This window comes from Corvus cornix, chromosome 2, assembly GCF_000738735.6.
Source record: "Corvus cornix cornix isolate S_Up_H32 chromosome 2, ASM73873v5, whole genome shotgun sequence".
Lineage (NCBI taxonomy): Eukaryota > Metazoa > Chordata > Aves > Passeriformes > Corvidae > Corvus > Corvus cornix.
The window spans coordinates 86,396,124-86,415,284 of NC_046333.1; the positions used below are offsets into that span (position 1 = coordinate 86,396,124).

The following is a 19,161-nucleotide window of genomic DNA, read 5'->3' on the forward strand; positions in this document are numbered from 1 at the left end:
GTCCTGATTCTTTCATGTTATGCAAGAAAATTAAGGGCAGATTAATACCAGTGAGCAGAATGAATTGGAATATTTGGAATCTTGATAGTCTCCCCATTGCCCACCTTTTCTTGTAGATTATACTGCAAACCTCTAATTCTAAGAAAGGAAAGGCCTTCTAAAGCCTCTACTGGATAACTGTGTCAGAGGGCACAGAACAAAACAACTGCCTGGAGTGCGGTCATCTTTTACAGAGGAGCTGCTGTGAGCAGGTTGGACACAGCAGGACTAGTTTTGTGAGCTGTGTGTCTCTCCTTTCTTGCAGTGATGTGTGGCTCTTGACCTCCCAGGTTATGAGGGTTTTCTCCATGCTGCTTAGACAGTTCAAAAGTACCAGGGAAACAGAGAGGGGCAACACCCAGCCTGCTCCATCACCCTGTTGGGAAATGTGTTTTTGTATCACCTCTTTCTGTTGTGGTGCAGCAGAATGCAGCATCATCAGTATCTATGGATATCATGCAGTATCCATGGACTAAACAGGGAGAAAGTCATACCTTAGGGGTCAGTTGGCTGGAAACAATGTTTGGCTATCTGACATTTTGGAGCTAAGCAGGTAACGAGAGGTTTAGGTTCTGTTCTTTGCACTACAAGGATAACTGGCAAAGATAGGGTTTGGAGAGTGATTTGGAAAAGGTGTGCTATGTGATTAGAAAGTGATTTCCTCTGTTGTGGCCCAAATGGATGTGTGTGTTTTTCATCTAGCCAGGCTAGGCTGTAAATTGGAGGAAATCTAGGCTGTAAATTTGGAGAGTTTCTTCAGTATTTTGAGGGGAAAACAGTCACTCCAAGGGATCTCTGATGCTGGATGATCTCATAGTAAATACAGACTGCTTACGAATGCATAGTTGTGGTAGATTGCTCATTCGAGTTTTCTTAGACTGACGTATATGGCTGTATTCGAAAACGTTGCTTTGATGTATTTAACTGCTAAAACTCAAACTACACATTGAGGAGCAAAAAAAATATACAAAAACAAGTAGAAGGATTTTGTAAGAACCAGAAATGCTGAATTATGGAAAGCAAGGATTCAAATAGTAAGTGGGGCTTCATGTGGAGACGTTGAAGATAAGATCAGCTTTTGGAGGTGTAAAAGAAACAAGCCAGTAGTACAGAAATTACGTTCTATGTCAGTAGCTGTGCAGTCACATAAAAGTACTTGAATAATAGACAAGGACACAGAAACATGTGCAATAAAAAGTTTCTGGGAGAAAACTGGCCATAGATGCTCTCAGGAAATTCAGACTAGAAGCAAAATAAAAGTGCTGTATGGGACAGTCTGGCCTTCATTCAAGGAGCCTTCCCCTTCTCCTTCCCCTCCCATATTCTAATGCATCCATCATTCAAGGAGATATAATGGTCTCTTTCTTGTTGTGGCTCTCAAGAGCTTGGTTCTATAATCTAAAATGAGAAATTTTCAAGTGAATTCAATGAATGATAAAACAGAGCCTTAGTGCCAATGTCCACAGCATCATACAAATGAAACTGATCTCATTGCATTGTTATTAACAAGATTACAGCTTGTTCAAAATGAATCTAACAAATAAACAAACAAAACAACAATACAAAAAACTAACTGGAAGTATGCCATAAAGCTAAAAACATTATTTCAGGAAGATGCCTTTCGGGATTGGTAGCTTCTGAAATCAGGTCTTTTTTTTCCCCACATTGCTGCTGTGTGAAGCTGAAGTTTCTCTCTGGGTAGTGTATCCTAGCATCTTGTACAATAATACAACTTTTCTGTGTGATGTGGGCTTCATTTCAGAACCAAAATTGGTCTTGATTGTCTTTGAGGAAGTTCAAAGCTTGTTACAACTCCAAAATTATATCAGGTGGTTTGCAGTTCCAGGAGCCAGCATGTACTTTCTGAATAGGTCTGCGTATGCAATGAGATAAAGATAGGTTTGGAAGTACAGTATAGCCAAACAATCTTATCCGAATGCATTGAGGAGGGTGCTGAAAAGAAGCATTAAATACGTCATGTAAGAGTGTTTCTGGTTATTAATTTTGGAAGATCATAGTGGTTGGTTAGGGAGTTTTATTGTGGCAGTTGTGTGTACTTATTGTAGTGCTGCATTTTACTAAACCGGGAGTACTGGTAAATAGGTGAGTAAATTTTACTGAAGGTAGATCACAGTTAGCACAGAGGTGGTCCCGTATGCTCTAAGCTTAGTGTTAAGTAGTGAAGATTTGAGAAGTAAAATGTAGTCTTCTTTTAGAAATGTTGTGCCTTCTTGCTGTGGTGTCCTTGTTCTGCTGATCCTTTTGGAGTGGAATATATTCTCCTTATTTTCATTGCATTTAACCTAAATCATAAATAGATGGGATTTCTCCTAAGTTCCATATTCTGGCTGCATTCCTCCAGCACCTTTGGTGTCATTCACTCTTTTCCTCTGGCAATACTAACTCAGCTTGCAGGGCTTGTGACAGTAAGTGGCAGCCTTAGGCATGGCATTGCCTCCTTTGCTTCAAGGACTCACCCACATGAGGCTGTCCCTCATCTTGACTGAGCAATTTCCCAGTGTTTCACATCAACTTGTTTGCCTGCACTCATCAAGAAATAGCTTTGTACCTTGGAGGGAAAACAGGCTGGAAATACACGTATACTTAACAGCTGTAGGTGCTTCAGTGAGTTCCAGGGACAAGTTATCTCTTGAGGACATTTCTTTTCTTTTTCCAAAGTCCATGTTGTTTCACTCTAATGTTTCCTGGTCGCAAATTTCTGCTTTGGGATTTTGATTTGGTTCAAGCCAGCCTGAACTGCCAAAAAATGATTAAATATGAGTCATGAAAATTTTAGTTACTTTAATGGGTGAGTGAAGAGAAGGTAAGCGTGGCTTTTACATACAACACGGAGAAATCCAGACAGTTTATTGTTGAGTGCTAAGGAATGACTGTTTATTTCTGCTCAGGTCCCCTGAACTAGGCGGTACCTTTCCCAAAGTGTTCCCTGCTGTCAGCATATAGCCTATAGACTGGAAACCAACATTAGCCAGGGCTTCTCTCGAGGGTTACTTTTTTAGAAGACTAGCTTAGGAAACAGCTTTTGATCCTCCCTATGTAACAGTTCTTAAGCCTAAATTTATTCTCCAATGTTCCTTTTAATTATTATGGACATCTAAAAAAATCATGGTTTGAGGGACTTTTTTCCCCCCATGAAAACAGGATTGTTTTCTTTTTGTTATTTCCTCCCTCTTCCTCTTTTTCCATAAGGATCCATAAGGATGAAGAACTTCACTGGAAGCACGGAAGTTAAAATTTTCTGTCCCAGTTACAAGATTGCCATATGGTGGATGTTACCTTAATATTCAAAAATAAATGGGAATGGGTTAAAAGTAATAACTATGTCCATAACTGGTGAAAATTAATGTAAATCTTATTGTAATTTTGAAGATTCTTTGGATATAATTTTGAAATTGTCTGTTCCTTGCACAGAATGAGAAAGCAACACATGAAATGCCATGGTAGCCTTCACCTTTTCTGATAATTTAGCCAGTGCTGTTGGCAAGGTGAGGAAAAAAAAGCAGCTTGTGTAGACCAAGGCTTAATTATTTTAAAAATATATTGAAAAAGTAAGCTATGAGGGTTCAGGGATGACTTTGCTGACACTCTGATGTGAGGAGTTCTGCTGGTGGGGGATCCTGTGCTGTCTGCCCCTCAGATCAAACGAGAAGGTTGTCAAAAGGTCATCCAGCCTCATTTGCAGTGTAATTGTGTACTTGGGTCCCTATTTGCCTGCTTGTGGATTCAGATCAGTATGTAGAAGTGTCCATAATTAGATGAAAGCTAGAGATTGTTCTTGTGGTCTGAAAGCACAAGCCATGTGTCCAGTCCGAGCAGGCAAAGGCCTTGACCTTGCTGCAAGGTCTGAGGAACGAAGGCTGAGGGAAAAACAGGACAGCAGTCAGTGCTCATACTAGACTATGCTTGAGTCAAATTCATCTTTTGGAGGCAGCTCTGATTTAGTGAGAGATGTGTGCTTATATGGAGAACAAGAATTTGAGTGTCAAGTCTGGATGAGAGATGGTTTCAATTTTATTTGGTGGTTTTGAATTTCTAGTGTTGGGGTTTTTTTTTAAAGAAGAAATAAAGAAAAACAAGTGCTTGGAGGAGCCTAGGAGTTATGATTTGAGGTAATATTTGTACTTTAAGTTAACCCCTCTTCTGTAAAATGACAAACCATTAATATAATCTAAGATTAAAGATAAGTAGAATCATAGGAACATTTATGTTGGAAAAGGCCCTTAATATCATTGAGTTCAACCATTAACCTAACACTGCCAAATCCACCATGAAACCATGGCCCTAAGCACCATGTCTACACATCCTTTAAATATCTCCAAGGACAGTATAGGCAAAACTTCAATAATTTGTACTTAATTCAATAATCTGGGCAGAACATCTACATGCAGTAGAACCAGTAGACCATTGTCCTGTCACAGACACTGCACTTCTGATAAAGTGTTGAAGTCCTGTGTATATCTACAGATACTGGTGCAAGCACAGAAGATTATGGTAATGGTCCTGGTTGAGGGATCTGACATACTCTGAGGGACAATGACATACCACTTAAGAGGATTAAAGGTTGATAAGTTTGTACACAAAGTCAACAGCATTGTCAGTCTGATAGAACAGCATCTTTATTATTATGCCATACAATTTTTTCCTTATAAATAGCAAATGTTGTTTGTTTTGGAATTGCATTTGTACAAGCATGCTTTTATCTTCATGCAGATAGAATGAGTATATAATAATGCTCTTATTTTATTTTTTGCCTGGTTTTGCAAGACCTTTCAAGGACTTTATTTAAGTAATTTTATGAGAAACTTTTACCAGAAAAGTCCTACATGAGTTCTAAAATGTAAATAAGAAAGAACTGAGTGTCTTAAAACACTGAAATCACATGTGAAACATAACTCCAAGGCACATTCTGATCTTTTTTAAATTCCTAAATTATGAGGGATCCATTAAAACAGTTTCCTTCAAGCCTGATACCTGCAATTTGCACAGATGTGAACTGCCAGTGATGGAGAAGTTCCCAAGAGGAGCAGTGACTTCCCAAGGTAGAGCAGTGAGAACTGAGGAGCCTGAAAGTTTCCAGTCCCCCACTGAGGCATAAGAATGGGGCAATATTTTGATTCCTCACCTGTCTAGCTGGTAAATGGAAGCCAACCTTTGCAAAGGAGTGGATGAAGAGAAAGAATGTAGCTGTATCTGGGTAGTTACCCTTTTAGTAACCTCAGCTTCCTATTGCAGCAAGGTAATTCTAAATCTGTATTTTGCACGTGCTTTTAATTATACAGTACAGTGTAGCTGACAACAATAAAAAATGGAAAGAAATTACTATAAGAGCTACTAGTTATAAAGCAGAAAGTGACTGTGCTGTTTGAATTAGGAGGCACTGAGCTGTTTGACAGGGTTGTTGGACATGCACAGGAGCCACCAGAGTCAGTCAGACCTACAGATGAATGCCCAGGCAGGGGGTCAGGTTTTCCAAACTAACAGGCAAACAGCTCAAATGCTGACATGTGCCAAAGCCACCAACAGTTACGCCTATTTATAAAGCCAGAGGCACGCGATCCCACCTGCGTGCCAAGTTTGGAACCAAGGGCTGTGCTGCGTATTCTGGGAAATCAGATTAAATTCCTGAAACGACTCAGTGCTGGATGGTAAAAGACCATCTGGTTACTGTCTGTCACCAGGACACCGTGTGTGCCCGAAGATGTCAAGGAGCTAGAGGAAGTTGAAGGTGAGGGTGAGGTTTTGCAAGCAGGCAGTGGAAGCTGCTGCTGATAACCCTTTCGTTCTGAAAGCCAGGCATGAAGTTATCAGCAAGCTGGTGGCATTTCTGCACTGAGCCAACTGCTACTAGGAATGCTTGGGACTTCTAAGTGTGCTCTCTGTAAGGGGGGGATGATCTGCTTCCAGGAATTGGCTGGCTGTTTTAATCAAAAAGACCCCTTGTTATTTACAAGGATATGAATGTTTCCAGTGCTCTTGAACTTTCCTCCCTCAACCTGATAAATTATGTGCTTTGGCTTTTTGCATTAAAGGTTAGGTATTACAAAGCATTTAGCATAGAGAAGCACGTTCTTCTGCAGTAAATGTATATATGGGAAGCAGGGGTTGTGTAAATAACAAAAAAATAGAAATAAAGTCTGTGAGAGGCTATTTCTATCCTAAATAGACATGTCTTGCTGGTTGGTACTGCAGCAGTAAAACAGATGGTAGTAATGTAAGTTTAGTAGTGAAAAGGGAACTAATACTGAATACTGTGCATACCTTTGCAATATTCCTGTTTTAGTGTGAACTGGAGAACTGTTTAAACTATTCCAGCTGTAGAAAAGTATCCCAGCCCCAAGTAAATAGGAATAGACAACACTTTATTAGGCTTACCTTTGTATTTCTTTATTTTCTTGGAGTCAAGTATGAAAACTTCCCTGACTCTCTTAACCTTCAGTTTGCAGGTATCAGTATGCAGCTGTGAAGTTCCTGTATATGTCTCCACATATTCAAGTTGTCTTCTTATGTGCAGTACTTTAAAATGATGTAAACTTATCACTTGATCTCAAAGTAGCTGCAGTAACAGCCTGAGCTTTAAAAAGAAATCGGGTGCCTGTACCTTGATTACTTGGGAGTGTTGCTTCTGAGAGAGCCTTGCTGGCACAGTCTCCCAGTAAATTCAGTTCTTTGACCTTTCTCTCGAGTCTGTCAGAAAGCTTATCAGAGTTCGACATTTGTCCTGTGGGCATTTCAAAATTCATATCCTTCATTTTTGTGCTGGACATCAGACCACAGTTCCCATGGAACCATACCAACAGATGGCAACTCCACCTGGAAGCTGCTATGCCCACAGTGTACAAGGCAGCTCCACATGGAGATACAACCTAGGTTTTCTACCACCACTAGAAAAAAACCTACAAATAAAACACACCAAACCAAGCCACAGTTGTGTGAGCCAGTTTGTAGCATGTTGGGGTCCCTCCCCCTGCCATGTGGTCCTGGGAGAGGGGCCCTGGGGGGGAGGCACGGGGTTTCCCTGCCCCTGATCAGCCTCATTCCCCATTGGTTGTTTTGTGTTCCCCTGCGTGGGCAAGGACCCTCGGGTCCCGTGATTGAGCGGTTCCTCGGCAGAGACCCGGCCATGAGGCTGGGGAAATAAACATCTCTGAAAATATCTACCAAAATCGGTCTATATATATTCTTTCCACGGGCCTCATTGTCGGATACACGTGTTGCAGCATCCCTGCTGTAACAGTAGCAGATCAGTGTAGCTGTTAACGAGCAGCACTGCTGAGCTGAGGTACAGCCTAGCAGAGATGCAGCCATGCCATCTCCCTTTGTGGAATGGACTACACTGCCAGTTTTCCATCAGTGAGCATTATAGGTACCAGTTCTTGTAGTTCAGATCAAAAGTAACAGTCCCAGAAAAATCAGACCTATATACCTGATGGCTCAGTACTTCTTTCTGCTACATGTGCAGAAACCTCAAGATGTGCCTCTTCTTGAAAAGCCATGAAATGAAAAAATACAAATGGATTTAGGATCCTGATTCATGAACCCTTTAGATTAGAAACAATGAGGTTACAATGCTCTTTGTTATACCAGAAGAAAAGGGCACATTATACTGTCTCCATAATTAATAATATAAGCACTAAACCTCCTTGTCTCAGTAGGTGAATCCTCTTCCACTTCTGCAAATATCTCTTTAAGACTAAATGCTTTTGTTTACATGTACAGGGGTAGTTGGGAGAGCTTGACACTGGAAGCATGCAGCGTAAAAAGAGGGAAAACATCCTCTTTGCCTTCCACTCTACACTTCTAGCATTTCCTTTCTCCATTTCTCATCTGCATATTTTAAAACTATATTTATTAAGCTTGTTCTATGCACGCATTACACTGAGTTCCCTACTGAATACAACCTTAGGCTTTCCCTTAGTTGTTGGAGCAAGCACTGCCCTCTCCTTTGTCCTCCTCCTCCCTCCCTTAACCCTGGACGTGATTGTGATGTGTGATCCATCTGGAAGCAGAGCCAGATGGTCCTTACACAGAGTGTACAGTACAAGTCCTCCCAGTCTGGGATGGGAATTGGCATCGAAGCAAATTTGAGTTCAAAAGTTTAACCACCCTATAGTAATTTACACATCTACAAAAAAACGGAGCTGTTCCTTGCTCCGCGCATGATATGAAATGGCCTTTCATGTTGGGACTGCTCATGAGGAGGATATAGGGTCTACATGGAATTCAGTAATGACATCACCATAAAATTATGGATTTCCCTTGTTTTTAAAGCCGACAGAGGCTGGGAGCCTTTGAGTTGCTTTCTGTCTCTATGAAAATGAATCTTTGGGTTCTGAGTAATTTTTTTTTTATGCTTTGTGAAATTCCCATGAAATGTGACACCTCAGGCTATGCAGACTCCATGTAAAATGAGGAACTGAGCATGAAAAATGCACGTCCTTAACTACTGAGCAAAGAGTAAGTACTTGGGAAGTACTCCCAGGGGCCTTAAAAGCCACTGTGGATGTTTTATGCTTTAACTACTCAAACTTCATGAGCAAGCCTTGAAAACAATGTACCGATTCCCACTCATTACGAGTGTATTACAGAGTATTTCTACCTTTTTGTAGTAATCTTGTAGCCTGAGAGTATCTCATTAGAGAAGGCGAAAATATGTAGAAAAGACATTCATAAGCCTGCACAGACATGAATAATTGCACAGAGTATACAGCTGCTGGTAATTTCACTATAAATTATTTGCATTGAATATATGCACATAAAACATGTTAAAATATGGTTGGTAAATAGAGCTTGATTATTCTCATTTCGAGGTTACAGGCTTCCACAGTTATTGGTGATGGTAGTTGCTAGGGTGCCACACAGAGTGCTCCATCCTGATACAGAATCAGGGAAAATTAAAGTCTTTAAAGGACAATTGGGAGAGGTAGAGTCAAATATGTAATACAATTGAGAGGTGCTGGCTGCTATTCCATGAAGGTGATTATTGTGTGATATAAGGACATGACAAAAAAGAGATTCTTCAAACATCTTCAGGTTATTTCCATATCCCAATACATTATTTGAAGTCACATATTAGCTCTGTCTGTCTGGAATCCTTGCAAAGGTGCATGCATATGGATTTCTCTCAGTCTCTCATAGGTGCAGTCAGAAAACTGGACCAGTGAACTGTAAACTCTTAAAATACTTATTTTCATTACCATAAGGCAGTGACCTGCTTTTGAGTCTCTGATCACTACTCCATCAAATACTAAGAAATTGTAGATGATTGAAGAACTTAAAAGCTAAGCCATAGGACTTGCACGTACTAGCACAGTATTAATTATTAACTGATCATAAATGCTGTGTTCATACATACGTGTCTAAGAAAAACCTCAGAGTACTTGTAGGCTGACGACAGTGAGGGATAATCTTTATGAACACATGGGAATATTAATGTTTCTGTTCCTGCTGTGGAGGGTTTCTGCTTGCTTGTTCTTCTATGCAGCCCTAAGGAGCACCAATGGAGCAGCACGTGCCCCTCAGGAAAGCAGAACTAGAAAATAGGTGCCTGTGTACATGGGTTGAATGAGAAAAGAGGGAAACTCTTTTGGCTGCTTTGTGATGGAGTGTAAGGACCAGTTTACCTTCTGCCAGCACTGCTTCCTACCTTCTTCCTCTGCCCTGTCCACCTCCCTCCATACACAGGACTGGAGACACTGATGGTGGTGTTGGAGTGACAAGAGGAGAATGGGAGCTGGTGACCCCCCATTCCCCACATGTGTGTGAAGGTTGTCAGTGGATGCACAGGCAGGGGCTGAGCAGACTGGGTGAGGCAGCAAATTCAAGGTGCCATGTAAAGGCAGACAGGATATTGTGTCTTCCCTTTGCAAGCCAGAGGGAGAAGAGTTGTACTTGGGGCTCCCTGCCTGCAGTGGGGGGAAGCAGAGGTTTATCCCATTCCTACAGTTTTACAAAAAGTGGGGTTTGATACACAATTTATTAATTGTAACATGATTTCTTTCTCTCCATATTGTCAGACAATAAGGATTTTTTTTTTTCTGTTTTCACTGTGTGAGGCATTTCCAGCTTTTTCCATGTAAATTCTTGGCACTAAAGCTTGTGCTATCAGCCAGGAGAGGAGACTATGCCTACCTCCTGCACTCAGGCAATACAGGATCACTGGCCTGCACTAGCTGCTGAAAATACAGTACCTCTGTTGTTTAGGGTGTGTCTTTCAATAATTTATCACTTTGACGTTTCTTCCCAGACAATTTAGTGGAGACTTTACTGATGTAGGTGCTATGCAAAATAAGCCTTTTTTTTTTTCCTTTGCCTCTTTAATTTGTTTACAGTTCGAAAACAAATATTCTTCTGTCCTATGACCTTATAAGTGCTTTGGGTTCCCTGAAGTGAAGAAACACTAAAAATACTGTTGTGTGCTGTGAGGAGTGCCATCAGATGGCTCTGGTGTTACAGCACATTGACTTGAGTCACTGAAGTGCTACTCAGGATATGCTGTATCTGTTGTGTGTTTTAAGTAGGTTTATTTAAATGACAGGTGGGGTCTTAAAGGACTTCTGCCAATACTGGGCAATATCCTGCTTCCTCTTACTTCACCTTCCTCCTTCTATGTGTTATCACCAGCCTAAACAAGGCTCTCAACTTCCTCTTACCTTCTCTGTCCCTCCCCCTGCCCTCCCAATTCCCTTCTTCAGAGACACCTCTGTGATTTTTAGACTTATGCCCCAAACTGGCTTGGGGTACAGCAGGGTTGCACAGCACGTACTCCAGATGAGGATCAAATATCTGTAGTGACAAGGGTCCCTGTCTGCAGACTTTCGCCCCCGGTGTTCCCAATCTCAGTACCCTACCCCAGCATGCACGGAGCAGTCTTGGGAGCAGACACTGTTTTTCACTCAGGCAAAATCCACTCACTGAGCAAAAATTCTGCTTTTAAAGCTGCAACTTCTAAACATGGTTTCCACATTCCTGAAATTCAGTAGTGGGTCACCATAAGCTTGCTTTAGTATTTAGGTCAATATCAATGATGGAAACATTGACTGTATTGTGTATGAACTATATATATTGATTGCTAGTATGTATTCTTTTTTATGTGCTTGTGATAAATGTTTTGGTTTTGTTTCTTTTTTTCTAAGATGATTATGGACAAATGCACTGAGAATACTGTTAAGGTTGATAAAGAACACTCTTGAAAACTAAGTATAACTGTCTGATCTTACTTTGCAGACATGCTTGCCCCCTTTGTGTGGCAGCTGAACCAGCCTTTGATGGCAAAGTGGTACAGCTTCTTCCTCAGCTGCTCTGCTTCAGCCAATGAGCACCATCGCACCTGCGCACTTACTGAACACCTTTTAAATAGCTGCTCTTATCAGCAGTCCTTCCCCAGGCTTTGCAATTTATTTCATGCTGTGCAAGCTCTGTTACAAAATGTTTGTTTTCCTCATGGATTTTTCTGTGGTTTGTCATTAGATGTTATCCAAGAGCTCAAAGGGCAGCATTATCTTTGTGTAGCAGATAAGAAAATGAGGCACTTGAAAACACATTCTGCATTCAGAGAGATTCAGTAACTCTTAAGTTCTGGTTTGAAGATTGTCCTTGGGCTGTTTTTTCAAACTTGATATGGTATTCCTATTTATTCATTTTTAATCTTTACTCTTAGGGATCTTTTTCTATTCAGACTCTTGCCCAGTCTCTCCTAGTTTTCTTTCTCTGATCTTTCTCTATTTCATGTTTTTCACATCAATTTCCTTTAACTTACATCAGTCTATCAGTTTATTTACATCATCAATCCATTCAACAACATTCATAATTTCTTTTACATTAATTTCTTCACCAGTTTAAGCTGTCTTAAATGCCTTTTCCTTCCATCACATCTTCCCACCTCTGCACTGTCTGTCCTGGGCTCTGACACCACTGATCATGTAATGAACTTGACAGAGGAATGTGTTCATCTGAAAAATGGGTATGAGAAGGTTGATATTTTGCTATTGTTTTGGATTAATTTTTTTCTACTACTGTTGAATTACTTGTTCCAGTTCTTAGTGGTGGGACACAAACTCCTGTGTCAGTAAAACCCTGATTTTGATCTGAGACAAACAAATAAGGGAGAGTGTTGCAGTGCCACTATCAAGCGCGTAGTCAAGCTTTGATAAGATACCAAGCTTTGGTATCTTATCTTCTCTACAGTTCTTTCCTCAACATCAGTCACATCAGCCCTAATCTGTGCATTTCCCCCAGCCAAATAGCTGTTAGTCTTTCTCATTATTTCCCTCATTCATCCTAGCCACTTCATCTCTTTTCATAACTCTCAGACACTCATCAGGTGTCAGAGTTCCTCCCTCTGTCATTTCCGTGAACATCTCTGGGTTTAAATTTTATTTCCTTCTGCGTTCAGATTAGAATTCTTCTCACCATCTGAGTAACAAGATAGTTCTTCAAAACAAAACCAAAAACCCTCACAAGCTGCTGCTCTTACTTTGAATGCCTTGGCCTTCCTTGGAGGGCAGCAGCTGGAGCATTATGGGGATATTTTGAGCTTCAAGAATGGCGTATACAGAGGTTTCAGCTGATTGCATATGTTCAGTAGAGGCTGTTACAAGTGTCAAACAACAGCTATTTCAAAACCTTATGATCACACAAAGTTTGGGCACATTTCAATGTTGTCTGTATGAACTTTTTCACTGACATGAGGTTATAACTTTTCTGAGTATTTCAAAGAGCTCAAATTCCCAAAATATTCATCTTTCCAAAAATATTCTCAGACGTATTTTCAATTCCAGTGAAAAGTTCTCTTCCTTCTTTTTCCTCCTGCCTTTCAGAAACCCACCGCAAATATAATAAGTGTTGGAAATTTTCCATGAAGAAAAGAAGGTGTTGTCTTTCAAACACCACTGACAAAGTTTCAGTTCAAACTTAACACTTGAGGAAATTATGGACAACTAAACCCTAGAGTGCTTTCATGGGAACTAACAGGCCATTTTAGAAACAAGCAGACTGTCCCATATGAAGGGAGCCTTCAGTTTCTGTGTCATGAGGCTGATGATGGCTCACTTTAAATGCTGAAGATACCTAGGAAACGAGTGTTTTGTTGGCTAGAAGCATGAAATCGCTTGCATTGCTTTACTCTGCTCTTTAGCTGTAGTAATGTGATTGGATGGGGTAACTACTAAACCAGTTACACTGAGAGTGTAATTGTTTGGGTTTTGCATACAAAGAACTGACCTATTTTTAATTTATTTTAAATACAGTGTTTTAATGTTGAGTTATTGTGTAGTATCTTCACCATGAATTAGTAGAGCAAGACCTGATGGAGAAGTAAATGTTTGTCAGAAATGTCTGTTGGAATCTTGCCTTTATATCAATCCTTTGGAATATATAATGAAAGATAAAGATGTAGGAAGTATCAACTAATCCCTTTTAGGGGAGAATTTGTCTCACCTATTTCCAGTTACCTTGTCTCAGGTAGTTAGGTGGACTCCTTGAGCAGGAGAGAACCCAATACACCCTTGTGACTGAACTGGATTTGCTCCCTGATTAGCAGTTTGTTTGATATGTCCTGTTATCTTTTGCTTCTCATGTTTTTTCATTGAGGTCATGAGTGTGTGTCTGAACTTACAGCTTAACATGGAGGGGCTTGAGTATTTGATGTAATTTATTTCATTTTAATTGGAACTCTTCCTCAAGGCCAGTTGAGGGAACTTGGCAGAAACCACTTCGGACCTGTATGCTTCCTCAGTTCAGACAAGAAACCCATTGATGATGGAGAGTCTTGGTCTGAATATTGGTGGTCATTTCCCTCAATGACCTCATCTGTCTCTCCTTGAAGAGGTTGAATAAGCTGGTTTATATTTAGCTTTAAGGAAAGTATTTGTCCTTCAGTGACTTCCATTACATTTGGTATGTATTTGGAGGTGGGATGAGATGAAGAAAGAGACATAAACCCCCATCATTCTGCTTCCGAGCTCAAAAGTCAGAGAGCATAAACACCTGAACTTCACGTTTTCAGGCTTTAGAAATTCTGATGATGCGACATGTTTATTGTTGTATTTGATGGGCATAGTCAGTGCTTATAGTCAAAAACCATGGCACCATTATGTGTTTAGTGGGTGTAATGGTTCCCTGAATCACCTGGTAAAAGGGCAAGACTATCCCTTTGATTTTAAGGGCTCATGAAGACTGAGCTCCTGTATTTGGTGTCAAAGTTATGTCCTGTGAATGTCACCTTTCCCTAGGTCTCTAAGGACAAGTAGGAAATGGAATGCGTGAAAGAACATAAGATTAGGAGCCAGTTTGTAATGTTTTATGCTAACTGGACACACACTGTAGAAACAACCACCCTTGTGTGATACACACCTTTAGCCATGCTGATTCTGAAAAAGCAAGTTGGGAAGGATCTAAAAGAACAAGGTGGGAAAGACCTCTGGACCACCTGCAAAATCAGAGCTCTCCTCAATCTCTGATGAGGACGTGCAACTGTCCTTGCGTACTTGGGACTATCAGACTGGTCAGGACAGGGGTCTGCCTGCCCCACAGGACTTGTTAAAAAAAAGTCCTGTGTTCTCTACTGCGTTCCACTGGAACTGAATCATACCCAAAGCCATTCATTGCCAAAGGCTGAGCTTGGTCACTTTCCATGACCGGCATTCAAAGATGACAGAAGTGTTTTTTCAAAGGGGTTTTAGCCTCACTGCCTCACTTGAAGGAAGACCTGAGTAGGTCTTTCAGGAGAGCAAGCATGAATCCTATTCACTAAACTATGCCAGCAAAGCCAGCTTTTTGCCAACAAAACCATAGTGTGTGTCTTCCAAACCTGGCAACCAGAGTGGTTGAATGTGCCACCAAAAGCCAAATTCTCTGCACACAGTGACCTATGTTGGCCCAGGGCAGGTTGGTTGAGTACCATGGACAGGGGCAGCTCAACCACAACCTGGTCAGGACTTTGGGCTTAACAGCCTTGTTGGAAAACACCTTTTATGCCTGCACAGTTGGTGCCAAATCAGTTATTATGGAGTGCATGTAAACCCTCCTGAGCTTTTTTTCACAGGCATTCCCTATTTAGTCCTCCTATGCAACTGTGCTTGGTCCAGAGCTATGCAAGGCTCTTAAAATGCTGTCTAATAGATTTTAAAAAAACCTACCCCTGCCTATATTTTTGAGAAAGTACTACAGGTGTTCGTGGAGTCCTCTCTGGGAGTGTTTTCCAGATGGTGCTGAGAAAACCCTTTTTGAATGCCTATTTGAATGCATTTCAGGAAGTCATGGCCTGCACTCTTTATATGATATTTCATTTACCACAGAGATCAACCATTGATCTTTAATGACCTCTGTCCCCAGTGTATTACAACTTCATGTGAGGTAACTTGTAGTGGAAGTATTGACAGGCTTCTTCCAGATGTGTATCAGAATATATTGCTTGGTTACAATCAGACAGATGTTTGCCTGTGGTTACCCAGAAAGGGCTGTTCTAAGATGCATGCCCTTGCAAAGGTTGTGGCAGAAAAAAAAGATATGTTGGGGCTTCTGTTTGAGCTTTTCTCTATCCTAAAATATTTCACTACTGGCATTTGACATCATGTGCTTGTTTCAGACAAGACCGAGTACAACACGGATAGATAGATAGATAGATAAATAGAGAGATAAATAGATAGATAGATGTATATGATATATTTGGGCCAGGAAAGCAGTGTGAACTTGAGAGACTGAAGCTCCTTATTCCTCACAAACTGTAAGGATACTGAAATGTGAAATGCTCAAGTACCCCATGAGTACTTGAAGAATAACTCATGGTTACTCTCAAGAATCTGAAATTTCTTGCTATGGTCAATATGAATAAGGTAACACATATTCTCTCTTTGATTTATGGGTTCTTCCCCCATTCTGCACTTGCAATTGTCAGGGAAGCAGAGGAGCGCTACGCCTTTGTACATGGGACTGTGAAGAGCCATGCACCAAATCATAGTGAATCCAGGGGGAATGATCCATACTTGAGCACAGCTTCAGCACTGTAACCACTACATGGGTTCTGACACAGTGCCTTAAAATTTTATTTCTCCTGAAGCCTATGGAGGGGCATGGCAGTGATGGTGTTGGCTTTTGAATTAAACATACCTATGAATTAGGGTGAAAGTAAGCTCCTGGGATACTTATTTATAGCTAGGTTGCTGGTTTTCTCAGCATGTGTTTTCAGTAGCAGTTTTTGCCTGCATAAGTGAGGGAGAGCATGGTGGACACCAATGCTTTAAGTTGTAAGATAAGCTTACATAACCTTGAATTATTAGAAATAAAATGTGCTGGATTGTCTGCATTTTCAGAACGATTTCTGCATGGAAGAGGTATAATATTTCTAAGTTTTACTCTGTAGTCAAAAGACCAAGAAGCATGAAGGAGATTGTCTGCTAATGACATCACTCCAAACCTGAGCTTGTAGTTAAAACAGGTTGCTGTGGAGTTATAACATTAACAGGTTGCTGCTCCTTGTAAGGTGATGGTGCAAGAAAAACTGTTTCTTCTGATTGCAAATTACCTTTAAAAGAGCTGGTTCTGCATAAGGCATGAGGTGTGTGCATCACGACCAAGTCCCACAGTTCTGCCTTTAAATGTTGTAAACCAGGATGGTTCTTACCAGCAGTAATTTACAAAGTTTTATTTCAAACTAGATTAGGATCTGATGGGCTTGATTGTGCTTTTGTTTATTGTACTGACGTGAATAGGAGTTAACTTTTAACATGTGTGTAAAACACAACTTTGGTCCAGAATTTTAAATAATTAAAAATAAGAGTCTTCCAAGTCTTCCATATTTATTTGCTTGTCTCTTGTAATGTTCAAGCAAACAAAAACACAGCAGTCTTGATAAATATGCTCATATTGAAAAAGTAATCTTTATTTTTCTTCCATGTTGCATTGACGTTTACTGGCCACTTTTCTTTTCAAAAGAAACCGTGAAACACAAGAGCTTTTTTTATGTAAATGCTCTGAAGTTTGTTAAAAATAATCAGGATAATGCAGTGCTGCTTTAGCTGAAGAGCTCATTTTTCAATTGTGTTCTTTCATGTTTATTTATAAGTTTTAAAAAAAAGTCTTTAGATTAAAACAGCAGATTTCTTGGTTATCCTGTGAGAACACAAACACATGACTATACATAATGAAATGCCAGTAGATGTCTTATTATATATTTTATATACAGTACATAGGACTGTGATTTCTCTAAATAGAGTGATCGATTATTTTGGTTTGGTATTTCTGGTTTTTCCCCCAACACTTGTGTTCACGATGAGAACCACATTGTGTTTGAGGCCTTTTTTATATGCTCTAATAACTTTAAAGAATTTTAAATCTATATTCTTCTTGCTGCTAATGAAGAACATTGCATGCCGTATTTTTGGAAATTCTTTTTTTTGTCTTATTCTTCCAGTCAAATGAAATTCAGAGAGCTTTTAGTCAAAGAAAAGAAAATTTAAGTTTTTAATTTCCTCTTCTTGATGATTCACACGTTCTTTACATCACCATTACTGCCAGCAGATAAGATCCAGCAAATCAAAATCATAGAGACAGCTTTGCTTTTACAAAGCAATATTCCCACAGTAACAGGCACTAAGATTTCATTTGGCATGTCTTTGCAATAGTGCAGGCTATTATATATGTCTGTCAGTGAAAAGACAGCCTCAGCTGCCTCTACTCCAGCTGGAAGAGCATAGGGAAAACATTAGTTTGCTATTCCAAAAGAGCAGAACAAAATGTCATTCCCTCCCTGTCCTTCTGTGCTATTGCTGTCTGTTCCCATATTCCACACCGTCCACTCCACTGGTCTAGAATGTGTTAAATTCACTGTTTGCTTATTAATTTGTTGGGTCTGAAATTCTTTCAGTTCTTAATCCATTTATTCATGGGCATGCATAAACAGCTGCAGCAGTACAAAGTTAAGTGGCTCCATTGAGTGGGAGAGGGAAATCATCTTCCAGTGACGACACTGGCTATTTCAGAGTGCCAAGTGGAATTCTTGCTCCAGTGACATGACCTAGACGACTTTGGTTTCTTCCTGCTGTTACTGGCCCAGGGGGTTGATTTCAAGTAAGGCACTTTTGACTCCAGCTGTTTCAATCTGACCATCTGTAAAATCTTGTGCTATTATATTTCCTTTTTCTATATTTTTTTTTTTAAGTTTGTAGGCAAAATTATATATTCACAGTATTCTCTCAAACATGCATAGAGAACACACTCAACATGACCTGGCAATGTGCACTCACAGCCCAGAAAGCCAACCATGTCCTGGTCTTCATCAAAAGGAGTGTGGCCAAAAGGTCAATAGAGATGATTCTGCCTTTCTGCTCATGAGACCTCGCCTGGAGTGCTGCATCCAGCTCTGGGGCCCCAAACGCCAGAAAGATGTTGACCTGATGAAGTGAGTTTAAAGTAGGGCCATGAAGATAGTCAGGGCTGGAACACCTCTCCTATGCAAACAGGCTGAGAGAGCTGGGATTGTTCAGTCTGGAGAAGGGAAGGCTTTGAGGAGACCTTAGAGCACCTTCCAGTATCTAGACAGGGCTTACAGGAGAGCTGGAGAGGGATTTTTTTATGGGAACATGTAGTGATAGGACAAGGGGGAAATGGCTTCAAACTGAAAGAGTGTCAATTTAGATTAGATAGTAGGAAGATATTCTTTACTGAGAGTGCTGAGGCACTGGAACAGGTTTCCCAGAGAAATTGTGGATGCCCCATCCCTGGAACTGTTGATGGGCAGGTTGGATGGGGCTTTGAGTAACCTTGTGGAAGGTATCCCTGCCCATGCCGGTGGTAGTGGAAGATGATCTTTAAATTCCTTTTGAAGCCAAACCATTCAGTATTTCTAACACTTCAGACTTCTCTTCATTGTGATTGGGGTTGGTTTATGCTGCTTGAGGACCAGGGCCCTTTCTGCTGCTGGATGAGGAGGAGACTGCAGTGGTGGAAATGGGAAGGACTGCTGGGAAGTGATCTGGAGAACTCTCTTTGCAGCTGCTCCAAAAGAGATGGAGCAGAGCAGCGGTTGGTTGCCGCAGCTTGAACACATCTCCAGTAATAACTACCACCCTTTTGACCTTGTCTCTTCATTTTGTTGCCACAGTCTGA

General features: G+C 40.6%; 1 protein-coding gene across 14 annotated transcripts in view; it reads left to right on the top strand.

Moving 5' to 3' along the window:
- Positions 1-19,161, top strand: part of FHOD3 (formin homology 2 domain containing 3) — a 377,773-nt gene that overhangs the window by 188,930 nt on the left and 169,682 nt on the right. The window lies entirely within an intron of this gene.